Here is an 18,458-nt window from a genome sequence, read left to right as displayed (position 1 = left end):
ATGTGTGTGTGTGTGTGTGTGTATATATATATATATATATATATATATATATATATATATATATATATATATATATATATATATAGACATTAACATACATGCATCTACTTAATTGAATACATGTGCTATACTGTTGAATGGGTACATTTCCGTTATCGGGGCAACACTATTAATGCAATCATTCAGGTGTAATGCAGCTCATTAACATGCCTATTGAGCACATGTCGGTATAAAATGCTTGTGTTAATAATTAAATGTTTAAATAAGTAACTAGTTTAATTTTACACGTCTGCCTGACAGATGTGTAAAGGTACTACATTACAGTGGAGCGATCGCTTGAAAGTGTTGCCCCGGTAAGTCACACAGACAGGAAATCAGTAATAAGAAAATACTTGCAAATAACACGACATTCCTTTCTTCTGTTATTTAGTCATGACATGGTGATATGTACACTGCATGAATGCCTAACATGAAGTAACTGCCTGTGCTTACAGTTTACAAAGACATAGTCATGCTGACCATTTGTAATCAGACAGTTTTCAGTCCTCTGTGAGGCATGTAAAATGATTAAAAAACAGTGAAATTGCTATGTATATGTTTACCGTGAATGGCTTACAAGATGCAAGTTGTTAAGATTAGGTTTCAACTTGGATTAATTATGTAAAATCTTTGTACAATAGCAACAGATGTTGTTGTTGTTTGTCTTTCGGCTTTTCCTGGTTAGGGGTCACCACAGTGGAACTCCGGTCCAATAATGATTGGCAGTTGGTTTTTATGGTGTCGAGTTGCCAGCCAGACACCCAACCTTCAACGAAGGCATGCCCATTCAATACATGTCTTTCGAACGCCCACTCAACCGCAGGGAGGACATGGAGACTCCACATAGAAGGCACTCCCAACCCAAGCCAAAAATTGAACGGGAGAACCTCTTGCTGTGAGGCAACAATGCTACCGGTGTTATAAATTGTAAACACAGTTACTTCCGGGCTCAGCGATGCCTTCCTAAATCCATGCCTGATACTCTTAAAAAACAAACAATCACTGTTTACTGATTGTAATCGCATCCTCGTGGCTTAAAGAAGCCGAGTAAGTATAATTAAAGATGTTGAGGATGGGTATTTGAAAATGAAAATGTTTTCTACAATGCCTGCTTTCCCTATAATGGATAGACTGCTGTAATAGTAGGCCTTTGTCTTTGTTTTTGCACTATTCTGCTTTCGGGCAAACACTTTCAATGTGGGTGCTGAGCTCCGACTCCAACCTCAAGCCATGTTGTTTGGATGTAAATGTTAACAGTTGTGTGTAAATCAGTTAAATGGATAAAATGTAAAAACAAAATGAAAACAACTGTAATGTCTACATTTTACACACACGTTAAGACTAACAGAAATACATGGTTTGACACTGGATTCAGAAGTCAGCAACCGCATTAACAGTGTTGCTCCGTTAACGGAAAAGTACCCCCGTGCAAATGCACTTAAACATGCTTACTGGTGCTTATATATGTTTACTACTGCATATTTGTGCCTACAATTGCTTAATAGTAACTTATTCATTATGTCACTAACACTGAGATTGAATGACATTAATTAAAAATTTCATGCAGTACTCCAGTTCACATGTACAGGTTCTTATGTAGGTTGTACAGCAATATGATTTATAAATATGTTTATATACACATTCCACATGGAAAATGATATATGCTAGTGTGGGACTTGTACCATGAATGCCTGTTTATTAGGCGAATGCTCTGACCAATACTCTATTGCTGTGCTGCTTCAGTTGCATATATACCCATATACCCATGTCTCCTAGTTCCCCAAACACCCACCCCAACACTTCACTAACACTGCAATCATCCATTCTCCAGTTGGATTTGTGGTGTATCCACACCAGTACACATTGGCTGCTCCCTACCCCTGTAGATCCATCCCATCAGTTGACTCACTACACGTATCTTCAGGAATCCCTAACGTTTAGTCCACAAACATTGGTGACATAAGTGACCAATAGGAAACTATTCACAATTTTTGTGTTATCCCACATGGGACACACTTGTCTTTATGTAAAGATTAGACTCTTATTTCCTTATGTTACACATGAGAATTAATTATGTACGTGTTCAAAGTGATTCTTTTACAAATAGACCGGTTCAGTATTTGGTGTTGCCGTTGCACGCAGATCACAGGGATAATTCCCTGTGTGAGGCAGCCCTCACATTTAATTTATTCAGCATAGCACTGACTTTGGACATTGTACACACTTCTGCGTTTTAGCAATTTTGCCCATTCCCTCTTATGCACTACCTATTATTCTATCTACTGTCGAGGTTTGTAAGGGCACATTCATGTGTTTATGTCTGCAAATGGAATGGATATGTTACAGGGAATGTACTTCTACATATAGATGGATGCATGTGTGTATGCATACATACATACGTATAACTAACTTGCTGGCCTCCAGGAGGCGGTCCAGTTAGAACCAGACCATCCAACCATGACACGCCTGGTTCCATAATCACATACCCATGGTTCCTCGACCCCAGCCGAGTTTGACATACACGCAATCCATTCATTATCCAATTGCTTTCACGGCCACGACACACCTCCACACATTGCCCTCCACCCAGCGTTAGGGGCCCTACACGTATGTTGTCCCAACACATGTATTATCATACTCTCCCACCATTTAGTCCTTGAACATACCTGTCCTTGCTTGTGCAAAGGATGGAGATCCAAATATGCTGTCAATTTTTGGTAGTTCCACTGGGGACTACCCTCTGATTGTTTGTAAAGTAGACTTAGCAGATCAACAATGTTACTCCCACTGGTAAACCCCTGCCTGTGGTGTGAGTAGCAGTGCTTTGCTCACTCCTGGCCAGCTTGTTATGACATACGCTGACAGCACTATATAATACTATAGTTGCTGTTGATTTCCTTCTCATTCCTTTTCTATGCTTTATTGTTAAGAACGTTTATTCTTCATATCTATCTATCTATCTATCTGTCTATATATATATGTATATATATATATATATATATATATATATATGTGTGTGTGTGTGTGTGTGTGTGTGTGTGTGTGTGTGTGTGTGAGTATCTACATATATATATATACATATATATATATATATATATATATATATATATATACGGCCACAGTGGTGCAGCAGTTAGTGTTGCTGCCTCACAGCAAGAGGTTCTCCAGTTTGATTCTCAGTTGGGGTGCCTTCTGTGCGGAGTCTGCATGTCCTCCCTGTGCTCACATGGGTTTCCTCTGGGTGCTCCTGTTTCCTCCCACATACCAAAGACATACAGTAGGGGGATTGGAAACTCTAAATTGGCCCTAGGTGTGCATGTGTGTGCCTTCTGTGGAAGGTTGGACGGCAGGCTGGCAACTCGACACTGTAAACCTCCACTGTCAATCATGAGCAGACAGATGATCCACTGTGGTGACCCTTAACTGGGAAAAGCCAAAAGAAGAAGATATATATATATATATATATATATATATATATATATATATATATATATATATATATATCTGTACATACTTATATACATTTTCTATGCTGGGCACTGCTTACACCCATGCAAGCACACTCAGATTTGCTTACTGTTTGTTATATATGCTTACTGCTGCTTATTTCTGCTTACTTGTGCATTATTCATTATGACAGTACCACTTTGATTGAATGGATTAGGTTAAAAGTCCCATGCGATTCTCAAGTTCACTTTTGCATTTTATTATGTCGGTTTTACAGCAGAACGACATTCATTCTACATGGAAAATGATATGTGCTATAGTTGAACTTGAACCGTGAATGCCTGTTTGTTAGGCAGATGCTCTAACCACTAAACTGTTGGTGTGCTGCTTCATTTTGATGTATACCCATGGTTTATAGTTACCCGAACACACACATCAACACTTCACTAACACAGCAGTCATCCATTCTCCAGTTGGAAAAACCACACCACTACACATGTGCCACTCCCTACCACTCTAAACCCATCCTGGCTGTTGACTCACTCCATTATATTCAGATGTCGCAAGCTTATAGTCCTGGAACATACATTCATATAATGGTTAGGGTGTTCAAATAGTCTTCTGATTTTTGGCTTGTCCGACTGGGGACTGGGACTGCCCTGTACCTGTTTGAAAGTCAGACTTAGCACGTGGAAAAAGTTAGTCCCACTGTTAGCATCCTACCTGTGGTTGGAGACACAGGGGGTTTGCTGACCTCTGGCCAGCTTGATATGACAGCACTAAATAATACGGGGGTTCCGCTGCTGTTTTCCTTTACATTCGTTATGAATGCTTTATTGTGACCATGTTCATTCTTCATGGATATATGTATATATATATATATATATATATATATATATATATATATATATATATAGATATATTATATCTGTACATACTTATATACATTTCCTATGCTGGGCACTGCTTACACCCATGCAAGCACACTCAGATTTGCTTACTGTTTGTTATATATGCTTACTGCTGCTTATTTCTGCTTACTTGTGCATTATTCATTATGACAGTACCACTTTGATTGAATGGATTAGGTTAAAAGTCCCATGCGATTCTCAAGTTCACTTTTGCATTTTATTATGTTGGTTTTACAGCAGAACGACATTCATTCTACATGGAAAATGATATGTGCTATAGTTGAACTTGAACCGTGAATGCCTGTTTGTTAGGCAGATGCTCTAACCACTAAACTGTTGGTGTGCTGCTTCATTTTGATGTATACCCATGGTTTATAGTTACCCGAACACACACATCAACACTTCACTAACACAGCAGTCATCCATTCTCCAGTTGGAAAAACCACACCACTACACATGTGCCACTCCCTACCACTCTAAACCCATCCTGGCTGTTGACTCACTCCATTATATTCAGATGTCGCAAGCTTATAGTCCTGGAACATACATTCATATAATGGTTAGGGTGTTCAAATAGTCTTCTGATTTTTGGCTTGTCCGACTGGGGACTGGGATTGCCCTGTACCTGTTTGAAAGTCAGACTTAGCACGTGGAAAAAGTTAGTCCCACTGTTCATTCTTCATGGATATATATATATATATATATATATATATATATATATATATATATATATATATATATATATCTGTCTGCTCATACACATGCATATACACCTACATACTTATTTACATTTCCCATACTGTTGAATGACCGCCACTTACCACTGCGCATACCCACTTATGTCTTCTTGAATGTACCTTAATCACCCTATATCCGACAGCCATTATTCTGGGCATCATACAAAATTAGCAGCCCTTGCATGGCTTGGACCCAGGAACAGAAACACCATAGCCACTGGTTTGACCACTAAACCATCCGTGATACATTCTGCACGGATGGTAGTTAGGATATATGACTTTACAACAGGCATTCCACACTACTGGCAACAAATGTGACAGTCGGTTGGTGTACATATGTATAGCACATGTTAATGTTCATATGTTTCTGAGAGACATATGTATAGATTTGCAAGTATACATATTTATGAATAGGACACATACTTGACAACTACTTATATGCATATATGTGTGATGTGTAGCTATGCAAATATAAGTATGTACATTTATAGATATATGACTACATATCTGGGATTATACATGGCCATGGATATGAACACCCGCATCCGTGAGTGACCTGTACCGTTTGCATACAGGGATTGTGTGCATCATTATGACGTGGAACCTGGACAGGGTATACAATTTATGGATGTGTACTATTTGGAAGATGGCTATGCGGAAGCTTCTTGGGAACATGTGAAAGGTATATATTCCTGATAATGCACATGGGGAGACTTGCATCATGGTCAGGTGCTTAATCCCGGGTCATAGGTTCTACAGGACTGGGTGGAGGCTGAGCAGGGTTGTGGACAAGTACTGCTAATCCGACTTGTGTCTGGATGTCAGTGAGGGTGGAAATTGTGTTGTGCCACCAAGTCTAATCTTGAGAACAGACACTTATCCCATGAGGGATGTCCAAAAATTGTGGACGTCGATGACCCCCATTCTTTTGGTTATATGAAAATAAGGGAGGGTTATACATGGATGGGATACCTAATTTGCAGGCCTGAGACTGCTTAGGGTGAGACTGCCTACTAGATGTGGGTAGGGGGCACTATGTGCAGATATGGCTGGCCCTAGCTAGCAGCCCAAGTATGGGTGGTTTTGGTGGATGTTCAGCAAGGGGGGGTGGTGTGCTGTGAAGGGGACGATGGGTATTCAATTATTTATCCAGGTGTGTAGGGGTTGGATGGCTCAGTTCAGGCCAAACTATTATGTGGTGTGAGCCGATACCATTTCTGTACATGTGTATCGTACATTTTAATGTTCATATGTTTGTGGGATTGTGTTCTGCAATATGACCTGACAGGGTGTATTGGTGGATGTGAATGTATATTCTTTAGTTTCTTTTTGGATTCTCCCACTGCTCCCTCGTACAACTCCAGTTCACCTATTGTACATCCAACCCAGTCTGCCCTTGGTGAATTATTACATTACCCATCACCACGCCCCCCCAAATCCACATACACACCATCCATCCCTTCTCTGGTTGTTGGCCCATGGCACAGACAGCAGTACACATTGCCTACTCTACATATCTCTGATACCATTATGGTTGTGAGGCCAACCCTAGCATATTTGGTCTTCCGCATGCTGTACTTCATGCACATAGGTCCACGCAAATACTTATGGTAGGTTGACCCGGGTTATACCCATTCATTTTTGGGCCATCCAGACATGGACGACTCGGACCGCGGATGGGCAGATATTAAGCGAATGCTCTAACCATTGGGCTAGGCTTAGCAAATGGCAGCTGCCTGCAAACACGCTGCATTTTGCTTCTACTTGGTATAAAAATCAACATAACAATTAAATACGGACACAGCGTTTTAAATGTGATAGTTCTAGGGATGGAGATTAACATTCAGCTATGTGCTTGTGTGTTTACTCCTGTGATTTTATTTTGGTGTTCGTGGAACTCTCTTGTATGCTTTGCATACATTTCAGTATCCACGGACACTGACAGGATTGATTACTATTAGAGGCAGGCTGTACTAGTCAGCATTTTAGGTTGTGTGACTGTAGCGGACATGTTCACGCCTCCGTGCAGCACTTAAACATGCCCCCTGCACTTGCGCACATTTCCTGTGCACGTGGACGGTGCGGCAGTGCGCCTTCATTAACATGCATATGGTGCTGCTGCACCATCTCTACGCAGCACGCTTGGTGCAAGGCTAACACTGTCCTTGCGCTGAGCTTCATGAATCCCGGGGAAAGTCAACTGTAAATAATCCTTTTTGAATATCAGAGAATGTTCTGCTGCTTACTCCAATCACAACATCATCTTTTTTGTTTATAACATTTAGCAAAGTATAATGCCAGTAATGCACATTACATCTTTTTTGTACCAAAAGAAACTTGGTGACTTCTTATCAGTTCCTGGAAATATTTTATTCAGTATGGTAACATGAATAATTGCAGATATCCTCATATCTGTATAAAATATTTGACTGCTAGTTGAATTCATTAAAGCCTACATGATTTTTTTTGTGTGTAAGCATCACTTCACGATGCATACATGAGCAAGAATGGTTTTAGATTCAGTAAATGCCACTTAGCAGTATGCAAACATGCACAAACATGGAAAGTTCTGTGTAATGCAAATTACCTCATAAGCAGGTGAATCTTTTGCAGATGACCCAGATGGAGAGATTCAACAAGCAGAAAGGCATCTGTGTAGATCCTCTGTCCATGTCTGTAGTGTATATGGCAATTTTCTGCATACAGGAGTGTACACAGAAAGAAGGGGATGTAAAAGTCCACAAATATGGACATAACTACACTGAAATGGTTAGCTCACATACACATGTGTAGCCCTTAAGATATTAGCTACAGGTACATTGCAAAGACCAGGTGGGGACATGATGGGAGTGCCACAGGCATCTGCATCCAGGATACTCCACCATTTCCTAGATGCTATGCTACCAGATACCAGTGAGCACATACCTTTTTAATTCTCTCCTGAGGTAAGGTCCAGCAATATGCAACAGTTCTACCTTGTAGCACACTACCCTGAGGTACTGGGTGCCATAGATTGCACCCATGTACACATAAAGGCTCCACCTTGTGAGCAGGTTAGAATCTATATTAACCACAAGGGGTGCCACTCCATCATCTGCCAGGTCATGTGCAATGCCCAGTGGATTATCCTGAATGTGTGTTGCTGACAGCCCTATCAGTTATCCCAACTCCCATATCTAGCACAAATCACAGCGGTACCAGATGTTTGCTAGGGGTGGACATCCCACATGGCCATTTACTGAGGGATGCTAGCTATGTCCTGGAACCATGGATGATGACACCCATCAGAAATGGACACACACCCACAGAAGAATGCAATAATGGGGCACACGCACAAAACAAGGAACATCAGAGAACATGTGTTTGGGCTGCTGAAGTCACAGTTTTGGTGCCTAGATATATCTGGTGGAGCCCTGCAGTATTCTCCAGCCACATGTGCACATATATTCACAGTATGTGCTATACTACACAATATCATCCTACGGAAACAGCTATAGCAAGATCAGCAAAGGGATGGGATACACAGACTCCCAGCAGTGCCTAGGTCAGTACAGCCACGGTCACAGGAGGACTCTGAGGAGAACCCCCTGCTGATGTCCCTGTAGGCAGATGTAGGCATGCTCTGTACACCATGGCTTTGGCTATGAGGCAATGCATAGTACATTCACTGATAACTTCGTGCCCTAGGGACTGACACCTTACTCCTACTCACATACAGAAATTAAAATTGGTGGCAGGCAACCCACACATCCTGTACCTACTTATGGATTGGCTATGTACTACTTGCATCAGACAGAGTCACCCCTGAGCTATAGTTGTGTCAGCTGCTGCATTTGCAAGGTAAGTCCTACACAGTTCTCATAAGGATTATTATGATATGGCATCGTATGTATGGATCTGGTACATTATGCAAGTAAATATAGTAGGCTACTTGGACAGGCATTACATCCACATGGGACTACAGATACCCATTCCATTATCTTGTTTCCATGAGTATTCACTAGGCCTCATGCATGGAATAGTCATGCTGTCCTACTGCAACAGATTACTGGTACATCTGTCAAGGGAGATGTTAGACAGTGGGGTGGCATGATACTCAGACTACTGTGTATCCCAGCAGAACATGTGGTGGTATTCCACTACACCCAACATAGCAATGTTCCCTTATAACTGCTGTAGCATAATCTCATCAGTGGTATATCAACATGCCAGGCAATCTCAGGATAGTAACATAGAAATTGAGCATATGGTCTATATCTTACTTAGTGCAGGAATTACAATATATGTATATTTGCAGTTGATTGTGTGATGAATGATCACTGTCTGTTAAACAGCTTGTGTGGCTCAAAGGACTAGGTCAATCAGCTTGTGTGGTGGTGTTCTTGGTTCTAATCTAGGTGTAACCACTTTGGATGTCAGGTAGTATTACCTTTTTTTTACAGACTGTCAGTCTGTGTGTGGTGTAATATTATTAACCTTTGTAACATATTAATTACATCACACAACTGAAGAAAGATGTAGATAATTTCAATGGCATGCAGTAATGCAGAAACAGGGACCATACCTCTCAACCTCTTAGAGCAAGAGATCTGGACAAAGCCATAACTAAAAGTGGGAAAAGGCCCCAAAATAGGGAACATTTTAAATATTGCTCTTATAAACTTGGAAGGTTGATAGAATAACAGGTTTTGCATTAGCAAGAATTATCTGAAGGGTATGAAGCCTGAAACTCAAATTGTCATTATTTTATATTTTCAATATTTAATGATTTATCACAAATTTTCCCGAAAAACACTATTTTAAGAAAAATTTACTAAAAATATCTGGCAAAAATCTGGACATTCTATAAAAATCTGTACAGTTGAGATGTATGACAGGGACATATGTCATTTTGTATAACACACAAATCTCGGACTGGAGTACAGGTAGGTGTGGGATGGAGTCAGTTTATAACTAGCAGAAATCCTACTGGGCATGCTCATGCACTTAGTAATCAAGAGCAATTCTGTTGCTACCCACTCAAAATGACTTTTTATATATAGATAATTCCACAGATACATACATATATGTATACATATCCATCTGTCAGTATCACATTATCCCTATATATATATATATATATATATATATATATATATATATATATATATATCTGTATGTGTCTGTGTGAGGGGCTGTGGAATGTCTGAGTGTGAGAGTAGTGCCTTTTATGTTTTTTGCGATCTTGGAGTTAGTATATAGGTGGGTGTGGGGGTGCAGCCCCCCACATGGGGGGGTGTAGTGGGGCTTACCCACCGCTTATGCGTAGTGTAGGTATGTGTATGTGTGGTGTTTTGTTTTTGTGTGTTTATTTATTTTGTAGTGTGGGTGTTGTGGTTTATGTGTGGTGTGGTGTCTGCTGTGTGTGTTTGGGATTTGTAGTTTTGGGATTGTGAAGGTTCGGTATTTGAAGGTTTCGCCTTTATGGTCGCGAAATACTGAAATTCAAGATTTCAGTATTTCGCAATTATAAAGTGGAACCATATATATATATATATATATATATATATATATATATATATATATATATATATATATATATATATATATATATATATATATATATATATATATATATATATATATATATACATATGTTTATATCTATACACACACACACACACACACACACACACACACACACACACACACACACACACACACACACACACACACACACACACACACACACACACACACACACACACACACAAACACACACATCTTCATGTATATTTATGGCCCTGTTATCTACAGATATATGTTTAAATGTCTGTGTATGTCTGTATTGTTCTACATACCCTGATAATGGTGATTAAAGCTGCAGTATGACACATATATAATGTTTCTCAAAGGACCAAATGTAAGGGCTCAGCAATAGATAATGCACTTCCCTACAGCCTCCTGTGCCTGCTGGATGTCACAACACATATACCAACTGGTGAATAGGTGGTGTTATGCATCATGTTGTTTATGCACGCATTGGCAATGTACATTGTTTTGGCCCACAGGCTTGCACATCCAAGTGCAAACAGCCACATATGGCCAAAGTGGCTATTGTAGACACATAGCTAGAATAAATATTGACTGCTAGGTTACTAGATGCAGAGAACAGTTGAGAGGTATTTTCACTCTGCAGCCCAAACACGTTGTTTAACACAATCTTAGTTTATGTACTCCACTAGTATTCACCTGCAGTCACATATAAAACAGATGGCAACTGTGGCATGTGCTGTAAATACTGTGACCTGTGGTGTGTAAGACTAGATAGGTAGGGGTTGTAAGCTTAAACTAGCACACTTGGTGTGTCTGTGTGTATATGATCACCACAGTGACTTAAAAAGATGCGGGGTTTTGCAGTATTTTGGTTGTAGTAGATGACATGCACCTACAAAGGCCTGACCAGAACAAGGCCTGCTGATGTCATCTACCATAACATTACCTGAAGAGATGTTAATAGCACACCTGAAGTGTGGGATGTTTGTTAAGTACTGTGATCTGTAGTGTGTACCATTATATAGGAAGGTGTTTGCAGCCAATATGAACTGCATCTGCTGTGCAGTATTCTGTACATTTTACTTGATAGTGTTACTATTCTCACTGTAGCCAGGTGTGTGTGTGTGTGTGTGTGTGTGTGTGTGTGTGTGTGTGTGTGTGTGTGTGTGTGTGTGTGTAGATGTTAGAGCATTTTACACCAGTGTATGGGATCATAGGATCATTGTACATTAGTAGCCCATTGGGCCTATTTCCCATAAAATCTTTGTCACGTTCTTTCCCTTTTTTACATGATCAGCACATATTGCCCCAGTCCACAAGGGGCACATGCAGAATCCCTGTAGTGACATGACAGTCATCCAGGCAATCATATAGATTGTATCAGAGGAGGGCCAATGAAGTGCACTGTTTTCCATTAAGTGGGAGTCTGTTTCAATGGTATGTGAAAGTGTGGTAGACATATCTCCTCCACCAGCATGTATTAGTAACATCACATACCAGGTAATGTCCTTACAGTTGCTAATACATGCAACATCCCATGTATAGATATGCAGTATTTCCAATACAGAAGGGTCAGACATTGCCCTGTATGGATGGCAGTGATCATTTCTGAGTTGTCTATAAGACACAAGCTACAATGACAGTTATTGCACATGGTCCCCGTAGGACAGATACTGGGAACTTGAAGTTCCTTTGTGAGTAAACTTTGTGTTTTGTGCAATTGCCATTTTTGCTTGCAAAGGTACATGAGAAAATGGCCATTGCAGTGAAATATTGGCATGCTGAGGGAAGAGTACGCTAAGGTTATAACTGCATCATTATCAGGTGACAGTGCCTCACTAATGACATGAGCATAATATACTACCTTTCTTACCACTGGGCAGACATGGTGATCTATGTTAAAGTGGATGTAAACCTGTGTGGCCAAGTCTGTGTGGCCAGGTCTACCACCCCTGAATATGTACATCAGGTGTTGCTAATTATGTGCTACTTACCACGAGATGGAAATTATTCTACATACACATTTGCATGGGTTACGGCTATGAGGATGTGAATAAGCATATGTTAATGACGATCCTCTTGTAGGAGAGTGACATAACTGGGTGATTGTATGACTACTCCCAGTTTGCTGTGCCATGAAGTGCTTCTTGTGCTCCTGTCAGTTACAGTTGAGATTATGCAGTTGTGCAGGTGGTTACATAAAGCATTGTTATAGAAGTCCCCATACTTGCCTGTCCCATCTAAGGCTGGTGGTGCACTCACACCATTTATATCATCCCACAGGAGGTCATTCTTTGCTTTGTTAAAGTTTACACCTGTGTTTTGCTGAAGGGGGGGTTCAGGTGTGAGTCTTACATGTAAGGAGACCAACTTGTGGTCAGATCTTACCATGGAGAACCTCACATTGCAGGTGCTACAGTGGTCACCTATATTGGTAAGCACCTGATGCAGTAGTTGGCTTCCTTTGTGGGAATAACATTCCACTGATTCAGGGCACTGTACTTAAGGATGTGCAGTAATCTTTGGCCAAGTGACTTTGAGTAACAAACACAGTTGGTGGTTAGTGAAAGTCACCCCACACTATGGTGTTGTGATTTATTTTGATAGACACAGGTAGACTCAAGTAAGCACAGGTGCCCTGATTCATGGAATTGCCTCTGTAGCTGCCGATGGCTTCATTAGGTGGCCTACCAGTACAGAATAGTACCTGCAGTGTCTCCAGAGAAGCACACTGTTTAACCAGTCTGGATGTGTAGCTATCTTTAATGACTATGGATATACCACTTGCATTAACTGGCACACTTTTATTGTGAGTTCGGAACCAGGGGAAGGATGAGTAGCCTGGAATAACTGTGGTGTGTGTGACTGTGCAAATGTCTGCATCTTCCAAGGTGTGAACACCTTCCAGTGATTGGAGTTTAGTGCTGGCAATCCTAACATCTACCAGCATAACCATGATGTTGTTTAAGGATGGCATTTCCTCTAAGGAATGTTTTCTTATGAGACAATGCCTATAAGATGCACTATGGCAATGTCAGCAGCCTTGGCCACTACACAAAATCCCAGGGGTGACAGATGAACACCATCTGTGTCAAAGCATTGAGATCTGTTGAGCAAGTCATCCTAGGCTGACATTTACTAGGTCCCCTTAAAATGATACCACACGATAAGACAATTATTGGATTTAATAATTTTCCATGTGTATTGAGCCACCACACTAGGTGAAGGTGTAATACATCTGAAGGCTATGAGCATACCTGCCAGAAACAGACTATATAAACTCAGTCATGTGTCTGCATACAGTCCATTGAGGTATTTCTCAAGCTGTGCACACTAACAGGAACTATGCCATCATCATAACACCACCTGATGTTGACAGACGTGTGCATGTGTGGTATGGCATACCCTGGCACTTCACAGCCAGCCAGCTGTGACCTTTCCCACATGTAGCCTGGTGAGAGAGACATCAATGTGTTACATCATCTGGCACATTGATGTCCCTTTCACCAGGCTACACGTGGAAAAGGTCACAGCCAGCTGTGACCTTTCCCATGTGTAGCCTGGCGACAGAGACATCAATGTGTCACATGATGTAATCACCTATGAATAATAGGGTTGGGTTTGTGTTTTGCCTCAGATGTTTGACCGCTGAGACAGTAATGCATGCACTATTATTTGTACTGTATTCTGCAGAGGTATGTGTATGTGTACTGAGCTAGCAATTGGGTTTCTGAGGTGTCTGTTCTTTGTGTTAGTGTCTGGTATGGTGCACCATTTATGCAGTTGTGTGTGATGTGGGTGTGGGTGGAGTACGTGCTGAGGTGTGCATGTTGTCAAACTGCTTATCGTCATATGCACTGACCGGTATGTGAGACAGCATGGAATCAAGGTTTATTATATAGTCACATCTGTCACACATTTTGTTTGTGTGGCATGGCAGTATAGGGGCAGGGACACTGTTCACATCTCAACAGCGGTCAGTGATAATGCCATTAGCAAAACAGTCTTGCTTGTGTTTACATCACAGCAGGCCTTCATTAGGCAGTGGCCTAACAGATGCTGAAATGTAACATGTTATCACCTTTATGCAGCTCTCCTAATGTAACACAGCACCTGACAGTGTTCCATAATATGGTTGAGTTAGTACAATGGTTTGCCAGGCATGTGGGACTTGGATCAACCATGATTCTGTGATTAGGCATGGTCCTAATAACATATCTACAAATGTGACAATGTACAACTCCAGGAAAGTTAGGGTCTTTTTGCTACAACCTGGAGATTGACAGCCTTAAACACATTGTCTGTAGGCACTTCTTGCAGTGAAGATTTGGATGTCTGTGCATACACAGAGAACTTGTTCAACTGTGCATTCATTACTCTGGCCTTGCTAGTCTAATCTGCCTGTCAAGCCACCAGACAGCACATTGGATGTCATGTCACATGATGTGGGAACACAGCCATTTGTTCCGGTTACATAAATATACAGTATGACATACGTAGGACATGTGTGGGTGCACACACTTTGGCCAAAAATGGTCACTCCTGTGCAGTATGCCTCAGATCCATGGAACACAGACATGCACCATGAAACTGTTGAAGGTCAGGCTGCATGAATTGCTGTGAAATTGTCACCTAACAGGGATTACTGCCACTGCGGTGCTTGTTCGAACAACCTTGGACATCTATGTCACCAGACCTTGAACATCATATTGTAAAACTGCAATTGTGCTTTGACTCACTCTCTGCTCATTACCCTACTGAAATCCTATGAACCCTGGAATACAAGGCATAATACATGCCAAACTGCAATGATTGCTCTGATTGCTACTCAAGACATCTACCTGGTAAAGGGTATGTCAAGCCTACACAGCCTTGCATAACATGGGACAACTATGTGGATGAACAAATGGCTGTGGCCTGTTCCTCATGTGGAGCTTGGTACTAACATTTTACTTTTAGTGAGAGACAAGGTGTAGGAGCATGGTATCCCAAGAGAGAATGGTTGTGATGAGACCAGCAGCTGTAGTAGGCAGACACCAGCAATTCAGGGGACTCTCTTCTTCTCAACAATCTTCACAAGGTGATTGTGTCATTTCAGTACACACTTCTTGAGTAATGTACAACTGCAGAATTAAACACACCATCCTTTCCTTTCCGATGGTGAATGTATGACTCACCCCCCCCCCCACACTGCTTGTCATGTTGGTTGACTACCTTCTTGGAAATCATGATGGAATTAACTTAAGTACTTAGTTGCACACAGGCAAGTAACATGGAATGACAAGCAATGTCCCCAGATGTCTCATTAGTGTTACATTTAAAGCCATGAAAAGACTTATCATGGAAATGATCACTAACAATGTAGCAAACCTGCACCTGCAGACACTGGTCCAAACCCAGTTTGTGTTGTTCAAGGTTAGATCATGCCTAGCCTAAGCATTTGATCTCATTGATTGTTACTGAAGATCAGAGCATGTGTATGCACCTTTAAGAAGCATTTCCAGATGCAGCCACATGCAAATAAATACGGAGCACATGGAGGCAGCAGTACCATTTTGAAAGAACAGCCAAAGTGTTAACATGTATGAGTATGGTAGTCAGTCTGTTTATAAGTTTATTTAAGCTTAAGTTACAAAGCCTTATTTCTGATGTGTTTTTGTGTAATAAAGCTGCTTGAACAAAACCAATGAATGCTCATCTGTTTTATCCTAACCAAAAGAGTGACAGTTACAGTATGTGATGGATGTGGGGCAAAATGACTCACCCCACCTACCATGACCTGAAAAGGAATTTGATAAGATTAGGCCATCAGGCATTGTGTACACATTGTGGAGGTTATTTACAAACTTGTATTTCAGCCATAGGATAGCCAAGTGTCTGACACTCATTATCTGGGAAGATAGGATTGTGTAGGCCAGTGCTACAATGAGGCAAGTCATCAGTGGACTACTCACAAACATCACTCCTTTGACTACTCCTCCTAGCCATTCCCTTCTCTGAAGCCATGGCCACTGCCAGTGACTGCTGACTGACTAGATTTACGGATGATTGCAAATAAGGAGCTGTCACTGAATCCCATACAGAACCAACAGTTATCCAGGATAGGATGACACACATGCAGGTGTTGTGAGAGCCATTGACAAATATTACATGCCAAGGAATGCACAATACTACACTTTTGGCAGTCATCCACCCCCTGCAAAATATTGTATTGTTTGCACACCTCCCAACAGCTGACTTATGGATGAGGAGAGTGATCTAGCCTTTGATTTTCACTGGTCGGTAAGATGTGGGGCTTCATGCACTTTTGCACAACCTATAGAGACAGGCATTTTATATAAATCCCAGAATGTCATTGTTATACTGTATGTGGCACTCATCACACCTACTATTGAGTGTATTGCCACCTTTGGTATGTACGTACACTGGCATATCTGACACCTGTAATAGCCAGAGAGGTTCCATAGTAACCCAATACACAGTGTACATAATATGTCCAATGCAGACAGTGTCAAGGCCATAACTGTGTATTATGTCTTCTACATGCTTTGGAGGGGGGGGTGTATGTCTATCATACAGGGAGGTGTCAGATCCCACTGTGTACCACCTGCACATCCAAGAAAGGACTAGCACAAGAAATACCTGTTCTACACAGTCGCACCTTGACTGAAGTAAAAATAGGACATGCCGGAGAGACAGATATGAAACCCGGACACTACATACTATGTGTAACAGGCTCCCCATCAATGTGAGGAGCACTTCTGCTGTAATGCACATCATGTGAAAGTTACACAATGGGATGCGGGACAAGGCAATCATAATTGGTTTAGGACAAATGTCTGTAATGGACACAAGATAATTGTAGATGGTTCATCTCCTATGCTACAGCTTGTAGATGTGTCAGCTCCCAGGACCCTGCTTACACTTATCAAGGGTACCACCCCATGTCAGAGATTATGGATGCAGGAGTAAGCTGCCTGAAGCCATTGTCCCTGTTAGCCTGTGATACACACATGAGCCTATGGAGCTAGGCACCTATACTGCTTTACCTTTGTGAATACATTTTGCTTCTGTGCTGACATTTCATCCTGTGCTCTGATGTTTATGGGATTACTGTAGCTGTGTACCCATAGGTGTGTCCCACACAGTATTGAATCTGAAACATAAACAGTTCTATGAAACATCCATTACAACATCATCCAACTTAATAAACACAAAATAATGTGGTTTACTCATTACAACTGGCAGTACACAATAACTGTCAGTGACCAATACAAATGGCATGTCAAAGGCAATAATGGATTAAACAAAATACCTTTGTTTCCCTGCATCAATGACAAGCATGACAAGGATATGGCACAGGCATCATCACTTGCGCAGGGTGTTGTGTGGTGGTGCAGGAGGCCTAGGCTGACCCAATAGGTTGGCAAGTGTATGTTTGAGATAGGAAGGGAAGCAGGCAAGATGGACCATGGAATGTGCCATGTGTGTCTGCAGGTGAGCTGACTGTGACAGTAGTGTGTGAGTGTTTGCATGAACACAGTCAAGCTCAGTGCTAGCCCTACATGCGTGTATGTTGGACAGCTTTGAACCGTGCATGGTAGAGCTGACAGTTCACTGTCTCCACCCCTGAACATGGGAAATGGGTCTGCCAGGAGTTGCACTGGCATCTCAGTGCCTATGGTCAGAATCTGTGCTGCTACCTAAGGGTGACTGCTGTTTGCTAGGACCATGTCCTCCATAGGAACACCCAAGACCATGAGCCCATGGCCTGCCACATCTTAGTTTG

Source organism: Protopterus annectens, chromosome 4.part1 (genome assembly GCF_019279795.1).
Source record: "Protopterus annectens isolate FY-2018-M chromosome 4.part1, PAN1.0, whole genome shotgun sequence".
NCBI classification, from domain to species: domain Eukaryota; kingdom Metazoa; phylum Chordata; order Ceratodontiformes; family Protopteridae; genus Protopterus; species Protopterus annectens.
Note: the sequence above shows the minus strand (reverse complement) of the source record.